Source organism: Epinephelus lanceolatus, chromosome 3, assembly GCF_041903045.1.
Source record: "Epinephelus lanceolatus isolate andai-2023 chromosome 3, ASM4190304v1, whole genome shotgun sequence".
In the NCBI taxonomy this organism is placed as follows: Eukaryota; Metazoa; Chordata; class Actinopteri; order Perciformes; family Serranidae; genus Epinephelus; species Epinephelus lanceolatus.
In genome coordinates, this window is record NC_135736.1 from 30372937 (window position 1) to 30399597 (window position 26661).

General features: G+C 41.7%; 1 protein-coding gene and 1 long non-coding RNA gene across 2 annotated transcripts in view; both read left to right on the forward strand.

The window, feature by feature from the left end:
- Positions 1-19662, forward strand: part of LOC144462471 (uncharacterized) — a 185346-nt gene extending 165684 nt beyond the window's left edge. Inside the window, exon 6 of the long non-coding RNA XR_013490764.1 lies at positions 17660-19662. This is a non-coding gene — a long non-coding RNA (uncharacterized LOC144462471). The remainder of the gene's footprint in view (positions 1-17659) is intronic.
- A 3395-nt stretch (positions 19663-23057) lies between these two features.
- Positions 23058-26661, forward strand: part of tet2 (tet methylcytosine dioxygenase 2) — a 33801-nt gene continuing 30197 nt past the window's right edge. Inside the window, exon 1 of the mRNA XM_033623954.2 lies at positions 23058-23391. The gene's annotated coding sequence lies outside the window, so the exon portion shown is untranslated. The remainder of the gene's footprint in view (positions 23392-26661) is intronic.

Consider the following 26661-nt stretch of genomic DNA (forward strand, 5'->3'; position numbering starts at 1 on the left):
TGATTATATCTGTGCTATTGATTGCACTCTGATTACAATATGTTCTACGTTCATTTACACCTTACAATCAGATGCATTTTCCCTAAACAGGATATGATATCCAGATACAGATTTCATGTTAACACCAGGTGTAAATGGGATGACTTATCTGTGTGAAATATTATATGAGGATATATAAAACATAAACATAAATGATTACATTTGGAGTACAAAACCTTTTACTTTTAATAAAAAAACAGAAATGTTAAGACTTCCTGGTCGACCCTTTGACTGTACGAAAGAAGTGGACGTAGCCTCTGGGTATAAAAAGTGCAGCCAAGTCACCAGAACAAAATGTTGGTATTGTACGTTTCTGCAAACCAGATATGTTAAAATCTTCACAATTCATATCAACATTTATGAAATGATATATTAGCATATTAGCTGACTTTGTCATTGGGAGGTGGAGGGGATCGTGGATGGCGAGATGCCTACCAAGCTGCAGACCACACTTGAGACCAAGTTTTTCAGCGAGTCATTGCTGCGTCTTCCGACAGCTCTTTAGCCAAATGTTGTTTTTCAGTGTTGTTTTTCAGTTTGCTGTGTTTGGGAAAAGTGCCATGAAAAGTGGTTGTTTACCGGGTACTTTAAGCCAAAACATGTTCTTTTCCTAAATGTAATCAAGTGGTTTTTGTGCCTAAACATAACCACATATTAACTGCAGAATTGTTGAAATGTGAAGCTTAAACATATCCATCTCTATCTACTACATAATAAGGTACAAATGTAATGTATTTGTGGTTTATAGAGATGTTCAATGCCAACATTTATTCTGGGGATTGGGTTGAAAAGTGAGGCCATTGTGGAAATGCCTTACACCTGCATTCTTTCTAATCACCAGCGGGGAGTGACTACACCAACCCGGTCTCACTCCAAAGTCGTCGAAATTCAATGCTTGCTTAACGTCGGCATGATACACGGCTGGTCACCATTTTAGTTTAACAGCACTTGGCAGTGTCAGGGAGAAACACGGTGGGACAAAAACAAAAGTTAAGGGGGGCGAAAGTCCAAGTAGGGTGGGTGGAAGGGTGGTGACTTTCTTCTGGGTGAGCGGTGTTTTGCGTCCTGTAAGATTATACAGCCAAACCCTGAAAACAAACATCAATTTACATTGTACCAACGTAGTGCATTTATTTTGAAAGAGACTGTATATAAATGGCAAATTTCCTGTGAGAACAAAAGTGTATTTTGAAAGGAGACAATGCATGTAACCGGCAAAACTTGACATGGCGTCCCAGAACGTCAACAACCAATGCACCCAGGGTACCTTGCACGCTGTATAGAAAAGTATATAGAAAGTCCATGACCGATATGTGACAAAGTCCGAGTGTGAATGTGTCGAACACACTAGTTGCAAAGAAATTAAATTGTATAGCAGTCTATTAGAAATGATCCTTCTCCACTCTTGATTTATTGAACATTTTCCACATGAGTCTGTGGTCTTAATCACCAGTTCCAAGCCTTCTTTGATACACCGGGATGTTCATTTTGTAAGTTATGTTCCCATTTAGAGTAAAATAGATGATAAAGCTGGATATGCTTGTTGGTACCATGGTGGTGTCCACGGGTTCTCCATCAGATCCACCCCTCACTCTTCCATAGCTCCTCTCTCTCATCCAAACATGGTCACTTCTGTCTCCAAAACATCAAGATGGCAACAGTCAAGATGCAAAATTCGAGGCTTCATAAGTCCACAAACCAATGGGTGATGTTACGGTGGCTACGTCCACTTCTTTATGGGTAGACCTCCCTTGCTTGTCGTGAAAATTTTTTCTTTTGCTTTTAGGCTTGGAGTTTAGATTTTCTACTTCTGCTGAGTTTGTATTTTCAACATTCTCCAACATACGGACCATCATTGGGTCTCAAGTGCACATTGAGAATCTGAATGAACTCTGTGGTTTTGATACACAAGCAGTGGATAAAGTTAGAGGTGCTGCTCAAGCTGGAGCAACTATTAATGTTTTAGAGGCCGAGAACCAGGCAGGCAGAGAGACATGACACGCACACACGTCCACAATGACACTATCAAACCCTCTTATCACCGTGATCATTTCATCAATATTAGGTGAAATGAATACAACTTTTTATATTCTTTGAGACTGTCATCCAGAGCTAGCCTCTATTTATCTGCGTGTTGACTGAACCTCTAAGCCGCAGCCTTGGCTTTGACAAAGTCCACAATGGCAGATGCTGAATCTGTCTCCTGCACAATAGCTGTGCAAAAACCAATGTAGTAGAGCAAAAGAGTTTCGAACAACTATGCCAGTGAATGAACCCGGCGTCGCATTGACAAGAGGCATGACTCATGAAAGTATTCGTGACACAGTGTGCAGAAGTCAGTGTCTTTGATTGTGTTATTTGAAAAGGGTCTGTGTGCAAACAGCTGACTATCTATGTATTCTCGGGATGAGCTTTATTGTGACAGCGAGTATGGTGTCTACATCTAAATGGTTTCTGCCAGGTGACACTGCATGCTCTTTCTGAGGGATGCAAGCTGCAGAATAACCAAGGACTGTTTTCAGTTCTACATCTCATCTAAAGCATCAAAACAACCCTTCTCCACTCCTAAACTGCCCAAAATTGGCATAATTTCTTGACTTTTGAGACATAAGTGCTTGACATTTTGATATGTCAAATCTGTTTAATACTTTCAGAAATGTGAAGAACTCACTAATAAGTCTCAGTTTGTGTCGGCCTCCTCGGCAGAAGCAGCATACAAAATGTGTTTTCCTAGCTTTATGCTTTATTTTTAGTTTTCCCAAAAGAATACCAGTCTGCTACTTTGTTTTGTACTGAATATGAACAGTAAACTTTACTGTACTGTTTCTGCTTTTTGTTTTGTGTTTGCTCGCTGTGCGGCTCCCAACAAGTGCAAACAGCTTCAAACTGCAGTAAAAACATGTAACCTTGGTCATAATATTGGCGGCTTGTATTTATGTTGCATTTTGTTACTCCAAGATTGCGTCTTGCAAATAAAAACAGCTAATATTTAAAGGAGCTATATGTAAGAAATCTAAAGCAAATAGTCGTAAAATCCTCCTAACATGTCACAGAGACTAAGGAATAATGTTCATATAACATACTGATCTCACCGACAACAATAGTACAGCCAGAATATTCGCATTTAAAAAAAAATTTTACGGTCTGCAAATCATGTTTATGTTTTGAATTTGTGTTTTGGCCTGTTGCGCCACCCACCGCCGTCTACCAGTCACGCAGTCAGTAGAGTCTCAGCATCAGTTACAGTTACGACTGAGCTACAATGACTGACGGTGTGACTAAACCCAAATGACCTCGTTATGATTCCCAAAAACGCCAAGACAAAACTCAAGGCAAAGCGAGGGTCTATATAGGAGATGCCTGTGAACGGTGGAGACGGTTGAAAGCGAAAGTCGAAGTGGCTACTCTTCTCCTCGACAGGTAAGCTTTAGCCAAAGTTGGCTAACTAGCATCATAGCTAGACGGGGATGGACATTTCGAATACTTTCAACTGTTATTCATTTTCGATCATACATTGTAGCCCATGTGCAGGTGGGTCATCGACCCGACTGATTTTTTTGAGAAACAAATGTTAGCAGCACGGCAAGCAGCATTAGCAGTGTCCCGGTACATAGCATTAGCAGCCGGCTCCTCCTCTGCTGTATCCCGGCAGCAGCGTTAGCAGCAGAGAAGCCGGACTTGCTCGAATGGCCCGCTGGAAAACCGAAGATCAAGGACGCGGCGACGCGGCTCTGCCATGGCAGCCGCCCGTGGGCAAACAAATCACCCCCAATTTCCACCAGATGCGTGTTGGTTGCGCCTGCACTCCGGCACGGCAGCAGAGTCGATAGGATTCAGTTCTAGTCAGTGTGTGTGTTTCCACCGGCTCCGTTTCTGCTGCGGCACTCCGGAGCCCTCCGCAACAGATACGCAGGACTTCTATTTTTGCCAGATGCCGGAGCACAACGCAGCAATTCAGCACAGAGCAGCAACCTCGAATCTGTAGGGGAGGGGGGGTGGACATGACTTCCGGCAGTATTTTGAATTTGAGTGTAGTAACCATTTTGGCCACATTCTTACATACAGCGCCTTTAAAGGAAAAGAGTGAATCTTGGGAATTAAAGTTGGATTATACTCAGGGTCTAATAATCATTGATGACATTTTGCCCGTATCGTATCGTATCAACATACATTGACATATCATTTTCAGTTTAGTCAATATGTTGAAATTTAGGTTTGAGCTGATTACTTGGATGAAATGAGTATCTGGTGCGGATACAAGTGTATCCGAAGTACACTACTTATGTAGACATCCAGCAGTTCTGGAGCAACGTTAGTATTTATTTGGAGCTGTGTTTCTGCCCACCTGGTGAATGTTTTTGTGCGCATGTTGGCCAGGAGCGTACAGTTGGAGGGACAATGGCCCCGTCCCTACTTCCTACCCCCCTACTTCTGGCACCCTTGCATGGAGAACACCCATCTTCAAACTAGGCCCTCATTGGGATTTCAACCACATATTTTGTGACTGCATCTTGCATGGTTGTGACTCTATTGCAGTGACAAACTCTGTCCACAGACAGACATATCAACACCTGGCAAAGCAATCAAAACTGCTTCTGTGGTGGTTCCCACTACAGCAGGTGTCTCCAGGACCTAATACACACAAAGACTGACAAGATAAAAACAATACCAGCTGCTGTCAGGACTGGTAAATACATACATAAAAATTAAGATACAAAGCTAAGGCTGTGAAGACAGAATAAAAGCCAGCGGCAACAATCTGGTTAAAAATTAAGCAGACGGACATAATATGTAAAAATAATGGATGTGGCTATTCTGACCATGGTTTTTGGACCCATTTTGAAGCCTTTGAGTTCGGCATTTCAGCTGTCACCATCTTGGGTTTTTTTGGAGCCAGAAGTGACAATATTTGAGTGAGAGGCTGGTGCTGAAGCTGAGGTTACTATCTGCAGACAGCCTGTCACTCAATCAAAGTGGCCCGCCCTTAATTAAGCGCAACTTTAAGCCTTAATAAAATGTAAACAGGTGAGTTATATAAAAGTTCACCTATGTTGGCGTCCAAAGGGCATGAGATTGTTGTAGGTGTTGAGGGTATGCGTGATGTCTTCAACTATTTTTATTGTCCGTTCCTTATGGATGATGCTGAATATCTGCCTTTTTTGCTGCTACATTGTACTAACCAGCTGGTTGCTTAGTGCATCTGTCTGCTGTTGTAAGCGGGATTTATAGTTGTACATCAGCTCTATGCAGGGCCTACTCTGTAGCCTACGCATGTGTCTTATGCTGTTGTGAGCATTTATACTTGTGCGGTGGTGTGTCTGTGTCACTCTGCAGTTACATCTCCAAAACACTAGTTGGCGGTGGGGTTTCTGTGAAGTGCTCTGAAGTTTAATTGACTCAAAACACATCCAAAACACACATTAAACATGGCTAAATAGCAACAGTGTCAAACACGAGTACACAAATTAGCTTCACTATAAATCGCAGCATTCACAGACAAACATTTGTCTTTATCTTGACACATTTTCCCCACAAATACAACATGCTAATGTTTTTAGCACAAGCCTATGGCATTTTACATTATATAAATTAGCCTAGCAGCTAGCAGACTTTTCCTCTACTCATATGAAGCCAGGGACAACAGCAACATTTAACAAAGGTAACGTTACAAAATTTGGCTCCATTACAGCTCACAAGGTTCACCGACAAAACAACTGTCTTATACTAAACACATTTACCAAACACATAAGACATGCTAACGTTATTAGCACAAGCCTATGGCATTTTACGTTGTATAAATTAGCCTAGCGAGGAGGAGAGATTTTCTCTACTCATATGAAGCCAGGAGAAATTGCACACAAGACTTAGAATGCTATTTTTGTGGAGGCTTTATTGTCCTCCAGATTTCTTGTTTCTTATCTGTGAAATTAAAGTAAGTTTAGGAAATAGTTCTAACTTACAAAAATAGACAGGAGGTCTGCGTCGCTGCATCGTGTGGTTACATTCTGGGGAGGTGCACTTCAGGGTACAGCGTGGGGTATGGCGTAGGCTCTGTGTCGACATAGAGCCTATGCCGTAGGTACTTTGACAATTCAGTTAGTGTACATTGAGTTTTTGATGCTTAAAATCAGTGAACCAAAAAGGGACAAAATGAGATTCAGGTGACAAATTTCTGTAGGTTTGTCACTTCGAGCAGCTGCTTTCGAATGCATTGTTATTAAGAAAATCACTTTAAGCCTCATTAAAGTTTTTCTTGTTTTCATCATGTTTTTCAAGGACCAAAAGTTACTGGCAGTACCATTCAGTATTTCACTGAAGAGATTGTTGCCATGAGCACATCAGAAAGGTAGCTTGCATGTCACTAGCAAGACTCCTCGACATTATATAGAACACGGTGTCAAAAATATGGTTCTTTATGCCTTATGTTACGAATTTTCCACACTTATCACCTGGAAAATATGCAGGCTGACCAACCATGCGAGGCAGACCATGGTGCGATGAAACTGTAAAATACCCCTGGTCAAGCTCAGAGTTGAAATCCAGGTCAGACTCTGCTCCACTTGGTTTAAAAGTTCAGTGCTTACCCTGAGTTTGGTGTCAGCAGCCGTTCAAAATGTCATCACCTGTTTCTGAAGGCATTATAATGTGACAGTGCACTGGACATTTCCATGAATTGTGTTTGTTGTGAAAAGGCTCCTACACTGGCCAGATGGACCTGAAAAAACCTGCCGAAAATATTCCCCTCCATGTCACGCGTGTGAAAGGTGTATTCATGTGTTTCCTCGAGCCCTGATGGATAAAAACACAGACCAGGCGTACTTTTACACTTGGTGTCAGTCATTCTGTGAGGCAGGAAAGCATAGAGGGAGGCATCTATAAAACAAACATGGTAGCAGCAGTGGAAGGGCAGAAGTGGCAGGATGGGAACTGCTGCCAGACACATTACAAGGAGCTCTAATGAGGGAGCCCACACTCTCATCCCCCCCGCCACCACAGAGGAACGCGAGGCGGGAATTAATTGTGAGGGCGATGATGGCGAGCGAGCTGAGGAGCAGGTCATTACTGCACGCCTCCTCCTGGAGCGCCGCGGGCAGAGCGTGGAACGCCACGCTACTTGCACAATTCCCATGATCCCACAGGAGGGGGGGCGGGGGGCAGATAACAGGAGGGGGAATGAAGGGGACAGAGAGAGTGAGAGAGAGAGAAAGAGAGAGAGAGAGAGAGGAATAGGAAAAGATACTAGATGAGGAGGCAGGCAGCTTCCTCTTTGTTGGAGGGAAAAAATAAAAGAAAATGTATTGATTTTTATTTCACATCTGATTTTCATTACTGCCATTGCTATATCCCTTATACTGCAGAATTTATTTTCATCTTCCCTTCGATAATTTCTTATAATAAACAAGTAAAAATGTATCAAGAATAACATTTAATATTTTCCCTTAAGGGTCCGTCTTCTCCTTTCACATTTTGATTATCAATAAATCATCCACTGCAAGCTTGATCATTACTGGATTTAATTTGCAATATGACATTGCAAGGTGGACACAGCATAAAACACTACCAGAAAATTGCTCAACAATCAGGCGCAAAGAGCAATGGCACAAAACTAATATGACACCTCGAAGGAGGACTGGGGAAAAAAAAGAGAGCTTCATATCAAGGTAATGATCAGATTTTGGGGTGCTTCACTTTTCTAATCTGCACACGGTGTAATAACTGACTCTTTGTCATTTCTCTTTGTGTGGTTTGTCGCCCTTATGAAACCTGTGACATCAGACTGAATGCATTGGACACATTGCCCTCTAGTGGACACTCAGTGTATGTAGGTAATGTGTGTCAGCCACAGAACCAAAGTGACTCACACCTTGATTTTTTACTGTTATTATCCTGCAGCAGTTAAATTCAACAACAGATGTTAAAACAGTCAGATTAATGTTAAATGATTTATAGGAAGAATCATATATGTCTGCACAGAAATGCATTCCTCATAATAAAAAAACACATTATTTGCCCCATATGAATGTGAGGAGTGGCTGTGACAAATAAATATATTCATGAATTACAATAAACGGGTGATTCCAGGTAAAAAGCCATTATTTATTATGGGTCTCTCTCATTAAGTTCGCATTGATCACAAAGCAGGAAGCTAAATAAAGAGCAACAGATAAGCTAAAAGGATTTTTAGAACTTTAATACATCCAATTCACACAACTGGTGTCATTAGCTGCTGCTAAATTAAATTGTCTCCTTAGACATGGGAAATTCATTATGATTCAGTAATTAAATACAAAAACAGAAATACAAGCAAACACTAACTGACTTTTCCCGGCACATAACCCCCCTCCGCTTCCCCGATAACCGAGGAGCTTTTTTGCGTTATCTTAACTTATAACGAGAGAGCAGAGACACACCTCTTTGATGATGTATTTAACGACCCCATTCAGTGCTTTTCCTTTTTCACTACTTTCATGACTAGAAACCCTAATGAGACCATTGCTGTTGCCTTGGGGATGGCCAAGCCCATTGCATTAGCACATGAAATCATTTAGGCCATGTCTCCCGGAATAAAAATATCATTATGGTGAAGTTCTCTGAAAAAGTGAGCTGAAAGCCCGCTGCTGCCAAGTGTTTCTTTTTTGTGTGTGTGTGTGTAGATGAAATATTCCATGAGGTGGAAAAGGGACACACTAAGACTGGACTTATAAAGGGACAGTTCACCCCACATTCAAACATACATATTTTTCCTCTTACCTGTTTATCAGTCGAGGCTGTTTAGGTGCGAGTTGCTGAATATTGGAGAAATGGAACTAGATGTCACGTCGCTTGATGTGTTCAAAGCACCAAAAAAATAAATTTGAAAACCTCAACAGCAATGTCTCTTTTCAAAAACCATGACCCGGTTACTCAAGATAATCCACAAACCTTGTTGTGAGCAGTTTCATGTTGGAACTATTATTTTTGTACCGAACAGCACCCGCCAACTGTATCACCATGCAGTGTGCAGAAGGAAGCAAACTTCTACTGCTAGCTCACCTAGTACCACTGAGCTAGCTAACGTTAGCTTCTTCATTCTTCATTTTATTTATTAAACAGGGAGAGTGCACAGCTACTTAGCTTCACCAGAGTTAGCCATAAGCTAATTTTCATCTGTAGTCTCTGGGCAGAAAACAGAGTATAATGTCTCTGCTAAAAGACGCTATTACATATATATATATATATATATATATATATATATATATATATATAAACAGTTACAAAATTGAGAATATTTACGACACAATGGCTTCAGCAGTAACAATAGCAAGACAACACAACATCAAATCATTGCAATAATAACAACAGCAACAACAATACAGCTACATCACTCAGACACCACCACAACAACAATAAAACTACAACATTAAGATGTCAAACCAAATATCACAATATTTTTGACCTCAATACCAATATCGCGGTGAGATTGTAGAGTTAATTTTTGATGCTTTACCAAATATTTACACAATGAGATTTTTGATTGGTGGTCAGGAGTAATGTGGGTATAATGACTACTTGGTTAAAGGCAAATAATCAAACAGTAAGAAGGGTCTGGTAAGTTCAGAATACGACATCACTTTACTATAATAAAGCTTTTAAAACTAGGAAAAGACAACACTTATGATATTACAATATCCAAAATTGTCCTCAACATATCAATGTAATGCCCATAGCCCAAGGAACTGCACATTTACTACTAGCTCACCTAGCACCACTAATCAGCTAATGTTACACCTCAGCTATTAATGTTTACATCTCACGCTGTCTCGAACACAGGCCTCTCATCTATCAGTAGATGCACGCATGATACTTAAATTTTTGATTTTGGGGTGAACTGTCCTTTAACTAAACCACTTCCTGGCTTGCTTTGCTGTTTCACATAAGACTATTAGAAAACACCTACAGCAAAGAAATGTATTCGAAGCAAAAAAGTAAAACATCTCACAGTTACGTTGAAGTACATGAACATCAGTTATAGTAAGAAAAAGGTTCAATGGTCCTCTTGTAGAAAGAGGGCTTTGTTTGTGATGTGATGTAGGCAGTAGGTGATTTGGTCATTTCTAAGGGAGGCGACGCTCTACCCATCTAATGTCTAACTTAAATTTTGATTGAATGCCATTTCACTGGAGTTGTACCTTGTATAATTTTACGTGACAAAGAAACTGATTGATTGATTTAGATGAAATATTTTATTGTCTTTGCCTTCAGTTTGGATTTGTATGTTTGCTCAAATATGCTCTGTGCTTTGTCTCGTAGTGACACTTCACACTGTTGCTTTTAATAATCGCCACAGTCTTGGTACATATGATGGCACGTACAGGTTTTGAGCTGACTGTGAAGAACTAACATGTAAGAGTCTGTCCACTGTTGATTAAAAGCTCTGTTTCAGCTGTCTACTTTGCTCTCTCTTTAGAGCACACCATGTGAAACTACTTTCAGAGACTGTCTTGTCTCATCTCTCCCATGTCTGTGTGTGTTCTCTCATTCACTTGAGTCACAATGCCTATCGTAATGCACAGATTTGATTGGCTTAGTAGCATCACGTGAGATAATTTAACACATGTAACTGAACTGTAAGTTTCCTGGTGCGTTGTGCAACAATGCTGCAGAGGCTGAAATAGAAATTTAAAATGAATAATGCTCAATAAACTATTGATTAAAGGTCTGGGCCTGGATAGGATGGCGTCTGGATCGAGAGTTGGAGGTTGGAGATTGATGGCAGGTTAACAAGGGGGACGTGATTTGGTCATTTTGCAATCAAGGGGTGTGGCGTCCCCCTTCGTCCCCCTTACTGGATGTCGGTGAGATTGAATTTAAAGTCCATGTCATGTTTTATAGTTCATTATAGGATTATTATTTGATGATTTAAGTGGACATTTTTAGTAAAATGTCCTTCATTTCTTCTCAAGTTCCTCTGACTGGATGATGAGAAAATAACTCAAGTTGTATCTTAAAGGAACCTTTCTTGTGACAGATTTTATCTACATAGCTTGGGACTGGTGACAGAGGTCTTTGTTTACAATGCTATGTTAAATGTAAGAACTTCATATTATGTGACAAATGTTTCACTATTGCAACAGTATTTTTGTTGTCTTATATGTCCATGTGGGCAGGGTACCGGTGTGTATGCGTAACACAGTCTGTAGATAGATAGAAGAAGTGAGAGGCTGAGAATTATTAGTTAAGGTCTTAAACAAATGTAGATAAATAAATAAATCTTTTATTTCAACCTGAAAAAGCAACGGTCAGAGTGACACTTAATGTATCTTCCTCTTGGGACCCACATCAAAAAGAATGAGAGGTAAATTCTGAATCCTCTTTTTAAGGGATAATTTTTACACCACATCATCAATCTGATCTGAGATTCCTTATTATGAGGTTTTACCAATCTTACCAGTCACATGACTCAACCCTGACCCGAATACAATTGATCGTGTTCACAGCTTAAATCCCCCGTCTGCTTGACCTCACTGTGAGGCAGGCCTCGCTCACCCAAGACTACGCTTTTATCACAACCACATCAGAGTACTACAAAGCATCACGGCTCGACAGACATTCGGCACTCGATAATCTGTGAGTCATCTTGAACCTCTGCGGACGCAGGATTGTGACTGAAGGTCAAAGGTTAGAGCACATCACACAGATTCAAACATCCTCCCTGCGTGTTGCAGCCAGACACACCTGAAGGATTTATACACCCTGCACAGTATCTGCTATGGAAACAGAGAGATTTTAATATGTTTTTTTTACTTCACCTGTGTATACAAATGATTTTATTGAATGGAGGTGTCAGGTGGAGGCCTGAAGGAGGGTTGGGGGGTAGGGGATGAACTGAGGGGTCAAAGGTACAAAGGATTTGTAATGAGGGAGTGGGAATTCGTGGCAAAATCTCAAAGGAAATGTAGCTTCATTAGCAGTACGTCTTTCTTTTAAACTTAATATATTATTATCTTGTTGGATTGCCTTTGTTTGTAGCCTCAAAACTATCCTTTTAAATGTTTTTAAACCTTGTAAAGTGTGCTTGTTCATGAAGATTAAAGGATAGGTTTACAATTTTTCAAGTCTGTATTTAAACAAAAGTCAGATGCAACAGGTTTTGCATGCTGTAATTATTCCTCCTATCCATACTGACCACTAACAAATTGACTCCTGAAGCTTTTTCATTGTAGGCTTCATATTAGTGTGAAATTTGTCCCTCATCACTTACACTGATACAATGTCAGTGAGAAATCTTTCATTGGCTGGTATTAATGCGTCTATCATTTTTCTAACCCACTTTAGATGAAACCACGTTAGATAAAACCATGCTCACTTCCACATGATGAAAGCGGGTTGCCCGATGTTAAGGCCTGATGATTGGCTGCCAGCCTACTGCTAGCCAGCACCACTGAAAGAGGCTGCTCACCCATGGATGTACTCCACAGTCCCTCCGTACCTCTCCCCACAAGTTGGAGACTATAATGCCAGAAAGTTTGCTGATCCAACGGGGAAGAAACTGCTGCTAGTTAGCACAGCCATGGATTTAACCCAGGGCCCCTCCACCACACTCCCACCAGACAGTTTGCTGACCCTGGTCCAGCCACCAAACATTTGTCTCTGTTACATATGAAAGCTACAGTACCTTAGAAAATAGCGTTATGGATAAGTTCAAGGAAGGATTTTCAACCAGATGTGTGTCATCGTAGAGTGGGTAGTATGTGCAGACAAAAGTGTGGGGACCTGGTGGCAAATGAGTGGGGATTACCAGGCGCTTGCAGCACAGAGGGAGCCAAACACTGCTCATCTGCACATTGCCCACACTGCAGTGACAGAGCTGGTTGAAAATCGGCAAAGTTTTCCTTTAATGGCTGTAGCAACTTGAATTCATCCAGTGACTGTTAGTAAAAACAGATCAACACAGGGGAAGCAAACACATGTGAATGAGACAAGGAGGTAACGTTAAAACTCAGTGTCCTGCATCTAAAGGCCCAAACACAGACGTCGCAACAAGGGCCCCTGCTATGTTGCCTCTCGTTGAGGTGTATCGGCCAAAAAGTTGCACGTGAACACACCAAACCAACGGCCAACAAGTGCATGTGTTCTGGGCCTGCATGAAAAGACATACCCCTCCATACCAGCAGACAGCAGTCGTCTGTAATCCTCATTCAAAAAGGGAAACAGAAGGCTGTCTTGAAACGTTTCTGCTAAAGCGCTCAATGGCTAAAGAAAAAAAATCTTACCTTATGTAACAAGTTTGTTTCGGTCTCACACCCTCTTGGCCCTAGCTCTTTGTTTACGTGTCTCACTTCTGACAATCAGAGTAAATTTATTCATCGATTGGCTCTGCTGTGCCAGTGCCAATTTAACATGCTGAATCGATGGATAAAAGGCCAACTAGCCCACAGTGAGGGCCAACAGTGCAAGACACGCTGCACCAATGAGGGCGGCATTTGCTCGCCAATGGCCCAACTTTGACCAACAGCCAACTGTCGGCTTGGTGTGTCGGGACCTTGAGAAGAGGGATGAGAGGGGGTAGAGTTCCTCAGTGTTTTTTGCAAAGGGTGGTGTTCAAAGCCACTGATGAACTCAAGATGGACTGTTTCAAAGGGCGCCCAGTGTGCTGCCTGTGTCTCGCTGCCCATTTTGTCATGTATAAGTGAGCGTGTTCTCACCTAAAGTAGGTTGGACAAACCTCCGATGCAGCATTAACAGGAGAAATGTTTAAAGTTTGGGAATAATGTTTCAAGACAGGTTTTAAAAAATGTGAACCCATCATTTAATACCCTAAAAACATCTAAAAAAACTGAAAAGACAAAATTGTTTATCAATTGCCTTCTAAAAAAAGTTTATCGTATACACTGAGCTGCAGGCTTTACATCCTCTCCTCACCCCCTTTCATCCTGTTTTTGCTAAACCACAGACCTGCAACCAACATTACCAATTCACCAGCAATACCTGCAGCAGCACAAAACATGATAATTTATGTAAGTGCTTGTTTGTGTGTTTGTGAGTGGGGGGGGGGGGGGGGGGGGGGGGGTATCAGGGAGCGCTCGTGTTTGTGCGTAAATCATGTCTAACCATATGCTGCCTTCCTCCGCAGCACACTCGTAGCTGAAATTGATCGTCAACCATCTCCTGCTCAAAACAGCGTGGGCAGAGGGAGAGCAAGGTCACAGCCAAGGACTTGCCACAATCAGTGATGGGCTGTGGAGGGGGGCTTATGTGTCACGGCACAGCTGTTACGCTACATACTCTGAGTCACAAGCACATCTTCGCTGCTGCAAAACATCACCTTAATTACCTTAATGCCAGCCTGTCTCTCCCCGTCTGGATGAATCCTGCTCTGGATGCCTTAATCTGAGCCTTATCTCCACCATACCCACACACTGTTTTGGGAGTAAAATCACAGCATTGCCTTTCTTATCTGTTTTTATTTCCTGTCAGGTTTAAGTGTTTTATGGTTCAGCAGTTCAGAGGACGGGAGGTTTGTCTGGTGATAGACAACATGGCTGGGGGCAGTTGTTGCGCCGTGTGCTCGTCATGCTGAACCAAGCCCGGAGCAGGTGAAGGGATGATTTCATGTCTGTGCTATCTGGAAGGACCGTCTCAGCTGCCAATGCAAAGATAAGCAAGGAGGATGCAGCAGCTGCTGCTGCCGGGCAGCCTGTTGAGCTGCCTGCAACTGGTTGTGCATCATTCCAGGCTGACAAACAAGTTGAGCAACAATCTTGAGCAAGTGCATCGCTGTTTACCATCATATCTATAGAAGCCATGTTGTCTCTGAGCTGGGTGCAAAAGTTCAGTGTTTACTTATTGTAAAAACAACAGGATTCCTGTGTGGGAAAAACAGTAAAACATCAAATTGTCTACTGGTGGTGAGGAACACAGGTATATATTAATAATATATATAAAGACAGAGGATGAATTTAAAAGTAAAAAACAACATTACATTCTTGGTGAAGTGTTGGACCACTATGAGGTGATATGTAAAGGGCTGTACCGAATAGTTTAAAGCTTCAGGACATAGATATTCAAAATCTAAATTAACATTCAAATGCTGCACAGCTTTCTTCTTTTCATGCATGTCTGATCATTCTGTTTAAACCTGGTATTTCCGCACAGTTGCAGATTAAGATTAGGCTATGCTAATATTATTAGTATTATACTATTAGTAGAATTCAGATTCCAGTGGTGGATGTGTAGGATTGTCTCTGACTCATGTGATCCAAACATTTCCAATAATTCCAGAGTGTTGTAAAGTCCAAAAGATAGATGTAATCATTTCCAAAATTCACAAGATGTTTTTATCGGATGAAATATGCTGTTTCAGTCCATATTTGTATATTTCATGTGTCAAAAATAACATTCTCACTGCAGTCATAAAACTGTGTGCTCTCCTGCTTGCCGCACACAAAGGGAGGCACACACCTGTATTAACGGGGCAGTACTTATGTTGACATAACTGATGAGTTATATTCAGTAAAGGAAGTGGATTTGGTAAAGAGACTAATTTAGTGAATTACTAGTTATTGTTTTTTTTATTTTTGGCATTTTTACCTTTATTGAATAGGAATCTAGGGTGAAATGAGGAGAGAGTGGGGATGACATGCAGCAAAGGGCTGAAAGAGTTGGAATCGCACCCGTGGCCTCTGCGTTAAGGACATAGCCTTTGTACATGGGGCCCCACTCTACCAGGTCAGCTAGTGGGCGTCTCCGATAAATTACTTTATTCAAACTGAGCATTTTGTTTGAGGATTTTTATTCTTATTAATCCATTAGGATGATGACCACATTATTAGATGGGTGCAGTGGTTAAGTGCGGTGGGGGGGTTCGAACCCTGGGGTGCAAGGTTGTGCAAAGTTGAGCAAACTGTGTCAACATACTCCGGCTTCCTCCCACAGTCCAAAGACATGCAGGTTAACTGGTGACTCTAAATTGTCCGTAGGTGTGAATGTGAGCGTGAATGGTTGTCTGTCTCTATGTGTCAGCCCTGTGATAGTCTGGTGACCTGTCCAGGGTGTACCCTGCCTCTCACCCGATGTCAGCTGGGATAGGCTCCAGTGACCTTTATTTAATTCTGAGGAATGCTACCATCGTTTAAGGTATAAAAGTAAAACACACCAAGAATTATAACCTGGTGCTGATCACCAGCAGTAGACTTTATTATAGAAAACAAGTGTCACACACTCTGGCTCTGTATGGATTTCTTTTATTCTGAAGACGTTTCAGCCTTTGGGCCTTCCACAAGATCTACAGTCAATCAATGATTCAATGATTGTTGATCTTGAAGAAAGGCCGAAGCGTCATCAAAATATAAGAAACGCATACAGAGCCAGATTGTGTGACACTTGAACACCACCATCTTACCATCGGCTTGACATACAGACACCAGTGCAGTAACAAAAGGGGACTGTGATGTGTTCTGGCTGCTGCAGCAGAGTGTTTGCTGCCGAGACATTTGGCAGACAGGTGGGGGCAAAACCAGAGGCCACCTGTAGGAGGATGGTGAATCAGGATGTTGTTTAGACAGTATGGGGGCATTTAAGGCTGCTGAAGTGTGATGTGACATTAACAGTCACAAATGTCAAGTGCCAACTGTCTGCATGTGGAGTGGCTGCATCTCGTTTTCTGAAACAGACACAACTTTGTGCCTCTGTGAAACAACCCTATAGTTTGCTCCCACTTTAGTAATGTTAGTTTTATATTGACCTAGGCTGCAATAAATAGAATAGACTGAATTACTCTTCTAAAGTATATCAAGGTGCAAAGGGTTTATGAAAAACACAAATGTTTAGAATTCGTGAAACTCATGAAACTGAAGTAAACTGGTGAGCCTGCTCACACTGCAGCACTCAGACTCTTTAAAAGGAGTAACAGATACATTGTCGGTCATCATGCTTCACCAGCAGGGGTCATCATCTGCTCCATGCCAAACACCAGAGAATGTAGTTAACACACAGTGGGGCTTCAGTGCTTCGAGAGCGTGCCATTTGTCAACTCGATACGAATCTTGAACAGTGTGAAAATTGTGATTATTTCTGTGAATGTGTGTGACCGATGTTTTTTCTGCTTGACTGTCTGATCATTAACGGGACCATCTTGTGACAAGTTGATGAAATGTACAAAGGAAAGTGTTCCAGGGTGTCTAGAGGTCTTTAAAACGTCTTAAATTAGGCCTTAAAAGGCATTAAATAGTCTTAAATTTGAATCTGTGAGGTCTGAATTGCCACAAGCATTTTATGTAATTTCTTTTTGCAAAAGAAAGTTGAGTTTCTTGTGTGTGAAAGTCCAAATTTCTGACGTTACAAATCTTAAAACCTGCTGCTGAACCTAGCAGTCTTTTAACTTTGCCTGTTGGCAAAATATAGATTGGCTTAACTCACTCTAATAATCACATTCCTACAGAAAACCTGCATGGAAACACACGTAAATACTAACATTTATACTTACCTGTGATGTTTGAATACAAATCAGTTTTAAATTTGGTTACAAGCAAACTCGAAAAGGTCTTAAAAGGCATTTTATTTAATTGTCTGACACCTGTAGACACCTGCTTTGTTCAACCACAAAGAAAGTTTTAACTGTCTTCTCTCTTTTGGTTTAAAGATGGCTGTTGCAGGCGAACTAGCTTCAGTTTGCACCAGAGACAGACACCGGCTCGCAGCAGTGACCCCCGAAACGAGCCAAAGCCAGACAATGATTCCACTCTGGGATGGAGAGCTGGAGAAGTGGGTGAGAGGCTTCTATCACACAGCTGGTAAAAAGGGCTTCCCCGCTCTTACAGTAATAGAGGGCCATGCCTACAGAGGCTTCGGCTGGGGGGCGGTGTGTGTGAGGGGAGGATGGAAGCACCTGCAGCCTGAATGCGGGAACCGGCTCTTAAACCTCTCAGAAGCAGTTGGTCGCCACGGGAACAGCGGCAGGCCATGATTGGCCTTGTCCAACCCTGCTGTGCCCGGGGAGGAACTCTGTCAATCGTTAGATGGCACACACACACACACACACACACATATACACACACTGCAGACAGGGAGGCATTGTGGAGCGGGACAAAAGTCCTGCAATTACAAATGTGCAGCAAATGTGAAACAGCACAAAAATGTTCAACTTCGGTGCCGTTCAGAGCTCAATAATATAAAATAACAGTTTTCCAGTTACTCTCCCTCTCTTTCTCCAAACCCCCGTCACCACCACTCTTCCCCAGACCCCCTGCTGCGGCTTAAACAATTAGGCTATGTGAGACCCACACTAACGACTCTCCCTTGTCTTTTAAGATAACTGCAGGAGGAGGGGCAGCCGTGGGTGACATCTTGTTAGGGGGGGGATCCTGTGGTCAGTGGCTTGTGTATTGGCCCAGGCAGAGGATACCTAGTTATTACCCTACATAAAGAGCTCGTATGTGTGTGTTTAGATTGCCCCGGGTGAGGTGTGTGCTAATACCACTGCTGCTTGTGAGAAGTGCTGGTTTTCTCAGCTCCGCGACGAGCCCCAGTAGCTGCGTCGCGCCTCAGATGTCACCCTTCACTCCTGCTTGTAGAGCAATGTAAAGAAAGCTGTAAATCAGCGCTTTCATCACAAATCAGCCTCCACTTAGTTGAGTCTCCACCTTATTTAGGACCAAATGATTCACACCAAATATAAAAAGTTTTCCACTTGCTGCAGTCCACGAATGTTTAAATGTGCTGTTCACACTAAATGACAGTAGGAAAATAAGTGATAATCTCTTGACATGGGCATGTGTACACCACTTGAGGACGATCCCATGACAATCAAATAGTTTTGGAAATGGTTTTGGTAAAGATCTGTGTTGGTGTGGTGTCGTGTGGATGGAAGGCCAAACTATAGGGATGCATTTTCAGATGTATATGTTCGTGTGGACATGGCTCGAAGGAAAGAACAACCATGTTGCTGCTGTAGAGCTCTACCTGGAAAACATTTAGGCCAGAAAACAGTTTTTTCACAGCGGTCAATTTTGAGATTTTGGGCTATTTTGCTTCTCTTACATGTCCTCTTTAGGACTAGTAGAAAGAAAATGTTCAACATACACATTTAAGGTATATATTTTAGTTCAGATTTCTGTAGAATTTTATGCAAAAACATGCACATGTAATTAGGTGATGTGTCATTTGCAGATTTAAACAAGAAATGTCAGAAAATAGTTATCTTAATGTTAAGTAATCAAGTGAGGAAGTTTCCTGGTGATATCTGTTTGTTCAAATTTTTACCCTGTTCACATGTATTTTATTTCACATCTTACTATTTGTCTAAAAATGTATGAAACTGTACAATCATTAAATTAACGGCTTGATTTTGAGCTAAATAAAAAGTAAAAACATAAACAAAACATGACAGACATGCTCAAAAATCCAACCCAATTCTCAGTATTCATGTCTCATTTAAAAAGGAAGTTGTCAACAACTATCCCAAATGTATTTACAACCATTAATATAGATAAATACAGTACGTATCTTTAAAGACCATTTTCTCAACATTATTATTTTTTCTCATATTTGAGCCAAAAATCGCAATATCAGTAGCACTTAGATACACCAAACTTTCCACTTTTATTCTGAAATATATTCTGAAGGTTTTTACAGGGGGGTTATTCACCTGTCATTCATAGCCTGATTCGTATAACATTTTATTCTTAAAAATGTGGTGAAAACTGATTTTTTTTTTATAGCTCTTGAAAGTTTTTTTCTGATTTATGGAGTGATAAAAAGAGATTTCCAAAATTCCCTCTGAAAAAACTCTAATGTGTCAAAAAAAAAATGGAGCAATTTTTTTTTTAACCTGACTTTTTTAATGTTCAGATTTCTGTTCTGAAAATAAATATCAGTGCATGTTTGATTATATAATGCGCGATTTGCCTTTTTAAACACAAAATTTAAGAAAAGTTGTAATACTAATAGAAACTATCTGAATGTACATAATCATAAAGGAAAGTTTCACGGTGATATCTATCAGTTAGAAGTTGTACTCTATTCACCACGGGCGTCTATTCAAATTTTGTGGGGAAAGGCAGTTGTTCCTTAAATATACTCAGTAGTGCGCTTAAATTATCTAAAAATGTCAAAAAAAAAAAAAAAATCAATTTCACGTTTGCAGAAGGACAGTCCTTTTACATGAGGTTTTTTACAGTAGTTCAGCTCTCTAATTTGTCGACATCATCTATCGGGTACCAGGAAATGTAGGAATTCGACATCAAACAAGTCAGTTACAGTTTTTTTACACTTCAAGTAAAACGTTGAGAAGAATGACTCATCTCACTCTGTGGTTTCACCACCCAGTTTGATAATGTGAGCTCATGCTTCACCACAGTTTTCATGAAAGAGCGCAGAGGGAGGAGGACTATAAACCACCACATGGCTTAGAGTGACACACAGATCTAAAGACCAGTAGCTCCAGATCTCTGACCTGAGGAGCCACCAGGATCCTGTCTTTGTTTTGTTTGGCATAAATCAACAAGAGCACCGAGCCCACTAGAAAAACAGTCTCTAATGCTCATCGTCATCTTAAGGTGTGAAATCAGTCAAGTGACAAGTGTGCCTAAATTTCGATGACCCTGGGTCAGCATGTGGCCACAGCTCTGTGTTTACAGACGAGGTGACGGCACATGCCTCCACTCCTTTGAAATGTGACAAGGTGAGAGGAATGACGAGATTATCTCTGATTTACGAGTTACAGTAGCTTTTGGGGGAAGCAGCCCGGCATGGAGCTCTCCTGCTGCCTGACCGCTGGCAATACACACACACACACACACACACACACTGAAAAGTCAATGCAGCTGTTTTAAGATGCATGCAAGATAAGCACTGATAAAAGCACTGACTGCACTTTGGGAGTGGTGCGGCTCCAAATCCAGCCAATTTAAACAGTAATAAATAAATGAATTCATTCAGAGGGACAAAAAATACACAAGCTCATTGTCTGAGAGTATCAGAAATTGTACTTTGAGCTTTAGTGCAGCCAGCTGAACGTAGAGACATCTAATACACGCACAGTTTGAAACTTGAATGTGCATTCTAAATGTCGTCTAACCAGACAAGTAGACTCGGTGCACTGTCTTGTTTACAGCAGCGGCCTGAGGAAGCAGGGCCAGGGAGATGGAAGGAAGCTGACCAGTCCAAACAACCGCTGAAAGCCCTGCAGCACTGATCACCGAGACACTTCATTGCCGCACTGGTAGGTTTACTGCCTTGCTCAGGGGTGCTTTGATGGTTGTTGTTGATGAGACGGGGGGGAAACGGAAAGCTTTTCATTCATTCACTTCTACGATCTTCACAACTCATTGGGGGATTTAAATTTCGTGGTCACAAGCTCCCTAACCATTAGCTGAGCTAGCTGCGGTTCACATGAGCTTAGTCTGTGTAAACAAGGATTAACAACAACGAACAAGCATAAACACGCCGCTGTCAGCAGTCCCCTGGAAACTCCAGAAACATCCAGTCGACATCTTATCACCTAGAAATAGAGCTGAGAGACCACTTTGTGTTATCAGTTGCTTCAACACTGCACTGACTGTAATTTGGGGATTAAAATAATACTAGAATAATATTGTTTTTTCCTGACACAACAGTAGGATGCTTAGTAAAGCCTGTTTACTGTGGTGCTTTTAATCTATGTGTCCTCCTTAGTTGTAAGAGGAAATCAACTGGCTTTACCCTGCAGCAAGAATGACACAATCTGACCTCATTACCAACTGTCTAATCCGTTTAAAGACATTCACACTGAAGCAATCTAACATCCACCTGGGTGACAACTGTGTCATGCACAGAAAGATGACAGATCCGATGTAAAAGGCTGTATTTTGTCTTTACAGGATCTGCAGCTAGCGTGACTCCTCCTTCCTCTCTCTCTCTCTCTCTCTGCCTCTTCCCCTCCCCCATTCTGTGTAAAAACAAATCTCCTTTTCTGCTCTGAGCCTGAAACTATTGAGTCAACAAATGTCACTGCAGCGAGGCAGAGGCTGCTGGGAAAGAGGTGGGGTCTCTCTTTAAGCCTGAACTGCAGCTAAAGGGAGATTATTTTCAGACAAGACCCACCTGTTAGTAAAGTAAAAGAGGAATTAAACAGTAAAGTGAACTGGGGGTGCCGTTGACTATTGAGCATGGGGCATATGTTACAAAATGACAACATAGTGCTGCTAAAAATATTACTTTTTCCCCTACAAAATCTATAAACTGTGAGATTATGTGTATGATCTTTACAATTTAGGGTGCAAAAACAGTCTAGGTTGTAAACTGAGCCCCTGACTTACCGCTCTGCTTAAAAATGTAACACAGAAACCCACAATAAAAACCACAGCAGACGTTTTTGTACTTTCCCCTGTTATAGCGCATTTGCACTCATGTTATTCTGACGACCATCCAGGGCTGAATTTGTCTTTTAAATCTGTCTTTTAAAGCGCCTTTCTCCCTCACACTGCTCCCTCTATCTCTTTCAAGCCCACGTGGCCAGTGTCAACAGGAGGTGGGTCTTGGCAGACACATGAAGCAAAGTATGCTGCCTGTATGCAGGCTGGAGAGTTGTCTTTCACTCTAAAAATGAGCCAGCCGGCTGAGGTGTGCCAAAATAAGACACAGCCGTTGGAAAAGGAGTGCATTGCTCAACTGCTTGGACTCCAAAACCGACTGTTGCTGTAATGCCCTAAAAAATTAGGGCTATTACACAACAGGGGAAGTTCTGTAACCAGTGACAGAGAAAGAAAGAAAATGAAAGAAGGAAGTCAAGATAGAGGTGTAGAAAAAAAAGGAGGGAAAAACCCTTAGTCACTGACTTCCTGTCTGAGGAAAGGAAGAGGGTGGAGGCATATTCTGCTCCAGTCAGACAGTTGAAGCAATATTCAGCATAAAGTTTACCGGGGGTGGAGTCCTGTCCTGCTCACTGAATCCACTCCAGTGCTTTAGGGCAGCCATCATAGTGTGCACTATTGTGTGCGGCTGAGGGAAGAAGAAAAAAAGAGGAGGGAGCAGAGGAGGGAAAGAAAACCTGTCTCTTTGTGTGGGGAGGACTCAGCAGGAAAGTGATTTTTGTGATTATTTGCTAGCAAAGCGAGGCTCTCCCCCACTGACCTACAGCAACACCTTGTCTCCTCTGTTGCCTTACACCAGAGCCACAGATGAGTGTGCTTCTCAGGCCAGCAAAACAGCGACACCCAGGCTTCTCCTGATGATGAGAGCCGACGTCAGACCGGTTTCCATGAATATTGATGTGGAGGATAGTCTGTTTCATAGAAGAACAGAAGGAGGCAAGATGGCTGCCCTTTAGGATTTGTTAAAGAGGAGATTCAGACGGTTTGTTGGAATTTCTACAAAGTGGAGGGACGTAAAAAGGAGGTGAGAATTTGCTTAGTGTGTTAATCCTCTGCTTACCCTTCTCTCCTTTAGCACTGGCAGCATTTTTTGGTGGTTTTGCCACCAGGCGAGGTGTAGCAACTGTCCCCCACCGTAAAAGCAAGAGCCAACATAATAAGGAGGGGATATTAGATAAAGCTACTCCAACATGGCTGACGATTTGCTTTCTTTTTTTGCCAGCTGAGGCTGAAAACACACCTTCTGTGTTTTGCTGTGTGCTCTGGGCTCACTCCACATTTTTGCTGCTTTTGAATGCATCATAGAAAATGGTGTACTTAGATTGCTTGTTCAGGAGTTTTTCTTTAAGCATAATTTAAATGCCTGTATCATGCTCTCTTTCTTCTCTCAACAATTCAACCTTGCTTTTTTATGTGGCACACATTTTTTAAAAGTGTGTTTTGAGTGTGTGTTTGTTTTTAAGAGTGGAAACACATTTTGTACATTTATGTGTAATTATTAGCTATTACACAATGATGATATTTTCCATTACACGTGTTTAAATGCAGGCAGTGTTACCCCATTTTAGCTTCTCTTTTTCATACCCATGGCTGTGTATGTTTGTTTTTGCTGTTCAGTAGGGAGACTGTGTGTTAGGAGAGTAAAAGTCCAACCTGAAACATGTCCAGCAGTAAGTGCACACAGTGTCTGCACAGCAGTAGAGCTGGAATAGCTCCTGGCTTTGTGTATCTCTGTTAATCAGCTTTCATTGTTTTCACCACTGAATGACAAGCAGGCACAAAGGCAAACCCCAAAGAGAGGCAAAAGAGAGGAGAACTGAGTGTTAGTGAAGGCACACAAGGTCAGAAAGCTCTGAAGGAAATGAAACTCAATCCCACCACACCATTAACTGGGGGAACAAGAATGGTAATTCTGGGGCAGGTTTTTGACCAAAGGCTAAACAAGAGATTGTTCCCAGACAGCAGCAACAAAACATCCTATTTCTGAGAGAAGTTTGCTGAACTTCTTTGAGAAGCTCAACCAAACCTGATAGTTAACAGGACTTTATATTTGTAATGCAGCACAAGCAGTTAAAGGTCACAACAGTCAGAGTGCTGTGTTCTTTAGTAGTTATTGACAAATAGATTATTGACAATACAAAGAGGAATGTGTCTGTGTTTCTCTGTGTGTGGTTGTAATCATTAAAAAAGGAATTGGTGTAGAATAACAGCATGGTGACCTAATTCTTGCACAGATAGAGAGGTAAGCTACAATAATGATAACAGTGAGGTAAGCACTTGCATACACTGACAGCTTGGGGGGGTTGTGTTACGCATTTTGTTTTTAGAGATACATCCGTTAAATACATGGTAACAACATGTAAATTCAGATGTGTTGTAGTCTTATCTCAATGAGCAAATAACTCAGTAGTTGTTAGTTGTTTTTTGTTCCTGAATTCACCACGTGTTACTCTTAAGATTAACATCTGAATGGCCCATTAGGATATAACAGATCTCCCTCGGGTTTGTGTATTGGGTTTGTGTATTCTACAGACTACAGTCGTAACGTACCCACACCATGGCCTCAGGTAAAAAGCTAAGTAAATGCACGCCTGCAAGGTGGAGAATAATGACTGACCTTAAATAGGCCATTGCAGTGCAGCAGTGGGGGCTGTCTGCACGAGCAACACAGGAATTCAGATTGCTGAAGTTTTCAGTTTTCAAGAGAAACCTGTGACATTTACATCGTGGCATGTGAGGATAAAGAGGCCACAGAGAAGGTGAAGAAGCAGCAGTGAAGTCAAAATAAAGTCAGTTGCTTGTCAAATGACTGGAAGACAATTGCCAAGCTTTTATGTGACCAGCTGCTAATGACAGACAAAGGGGAACATTATTCTGTCACAGCCAAACACTCCTCTTCCCCCTCTTGAATTAAGCATTTGTTTTAAAATATTTGTGTTTACATGCCGCATTTCTGTGGTCCAGTATGCAGCCCCCTATGCTGCAGCGCACACTCGCTTACTCTCTACTAAAAATGATCTGCTTGTAGCAGAAGAAGTTCCCATTTTTAGTCCTAGCGAGCTGTCAGGGAACTTTCTCACCAACAGTGGCGGAGTAAAGCTCTGACGCAACGGCATGGCTGTGTTTTGATACGACGAGCATGGTCATTGACTGTGTAGTGTCAACACGAGCCCTCAAGCAGGGGTGTTCTCCATAGTACTCATAAAGTATGTTGTGACTGCATTAGATCAGGTGATCTGCGCGTTTGTGTGTGTGTGTGTGTGAGTGTGTGTCGATCCCGCTGCCTGATTCATGATGTTAAGAGACTGTGGATGATGTCTCATGTGAAAGGCTACATTAGGTCAGTTTAATTTTTTGGTTTTATTTACCTAACCTTAGAGATAAAAGTAGCGTAATTTGAACAGCTCAAACTGGGCTGTTCTGTATAGCCATGTTTCCACCAAACATTGATGGTATAGTAACCCTAGAACCGTACGCAACCAGTGTGAACATGTACGTGAACCGTAGATCTGTTTTGCATTTCCACCACAGACAGCACTCTTAATATTTAGGCGGGATTGTTACCAGATGGTAATGGTCGCATCACTGCTACATCCAGCTCTTGTTGTATTTCCTCTGCACCGACGTTGCAGAGACGTAACTGTACCTTGCTGTTCATCCACAGGACGGGGTTGTGAGACTTTGTCAACACGAAAAAGAACAGGAGTGAGTGTGTAGAGCAGAGCAGCATTAACCTAATGTAAACATTTGGAATGGAACAAATGGAATATATCATATTGACATTTAAGGTGTTGATCAGCGACTTCTACTCAACAACAGGCAAGAAAACATTCCACCTTAAATGTTGCCGGGTAGCTCCTTGCAGAGGTCTTTCAGCGGCAAAGTGATTAAATTTTTTTTCTTAGTCTATAGCTTCTAACTGTTCACTAGTGAAGATGAAAAGGCAGCATCCATAAATGTGGTAGTTATAGTTGACTAACTTAAGTCAACTTTGCCACTGTAGGAACAGCTGTTACAGTCCACTGAGCAAGAGTGTTGATTCTCTATTGACAAATCAACGGACTGCAGAGTTTCTAGCTCCACCTTTTACTATCTGACAAAAAAACTGAACAGTATAGAACAATTGTACTGGTACCATCCATTCTAATGGGTAAGGAACTGAAGTGGACTGCTCGGTGAAAACAAGGCTTACATTGTGTATCGAGTGGTCTATTTTTGATTTCGCTTTACTATTCCCATAGCACCTCAAACATCCCATTTCACATATCTGCTCCATAGTTTGGATGGATTGCAT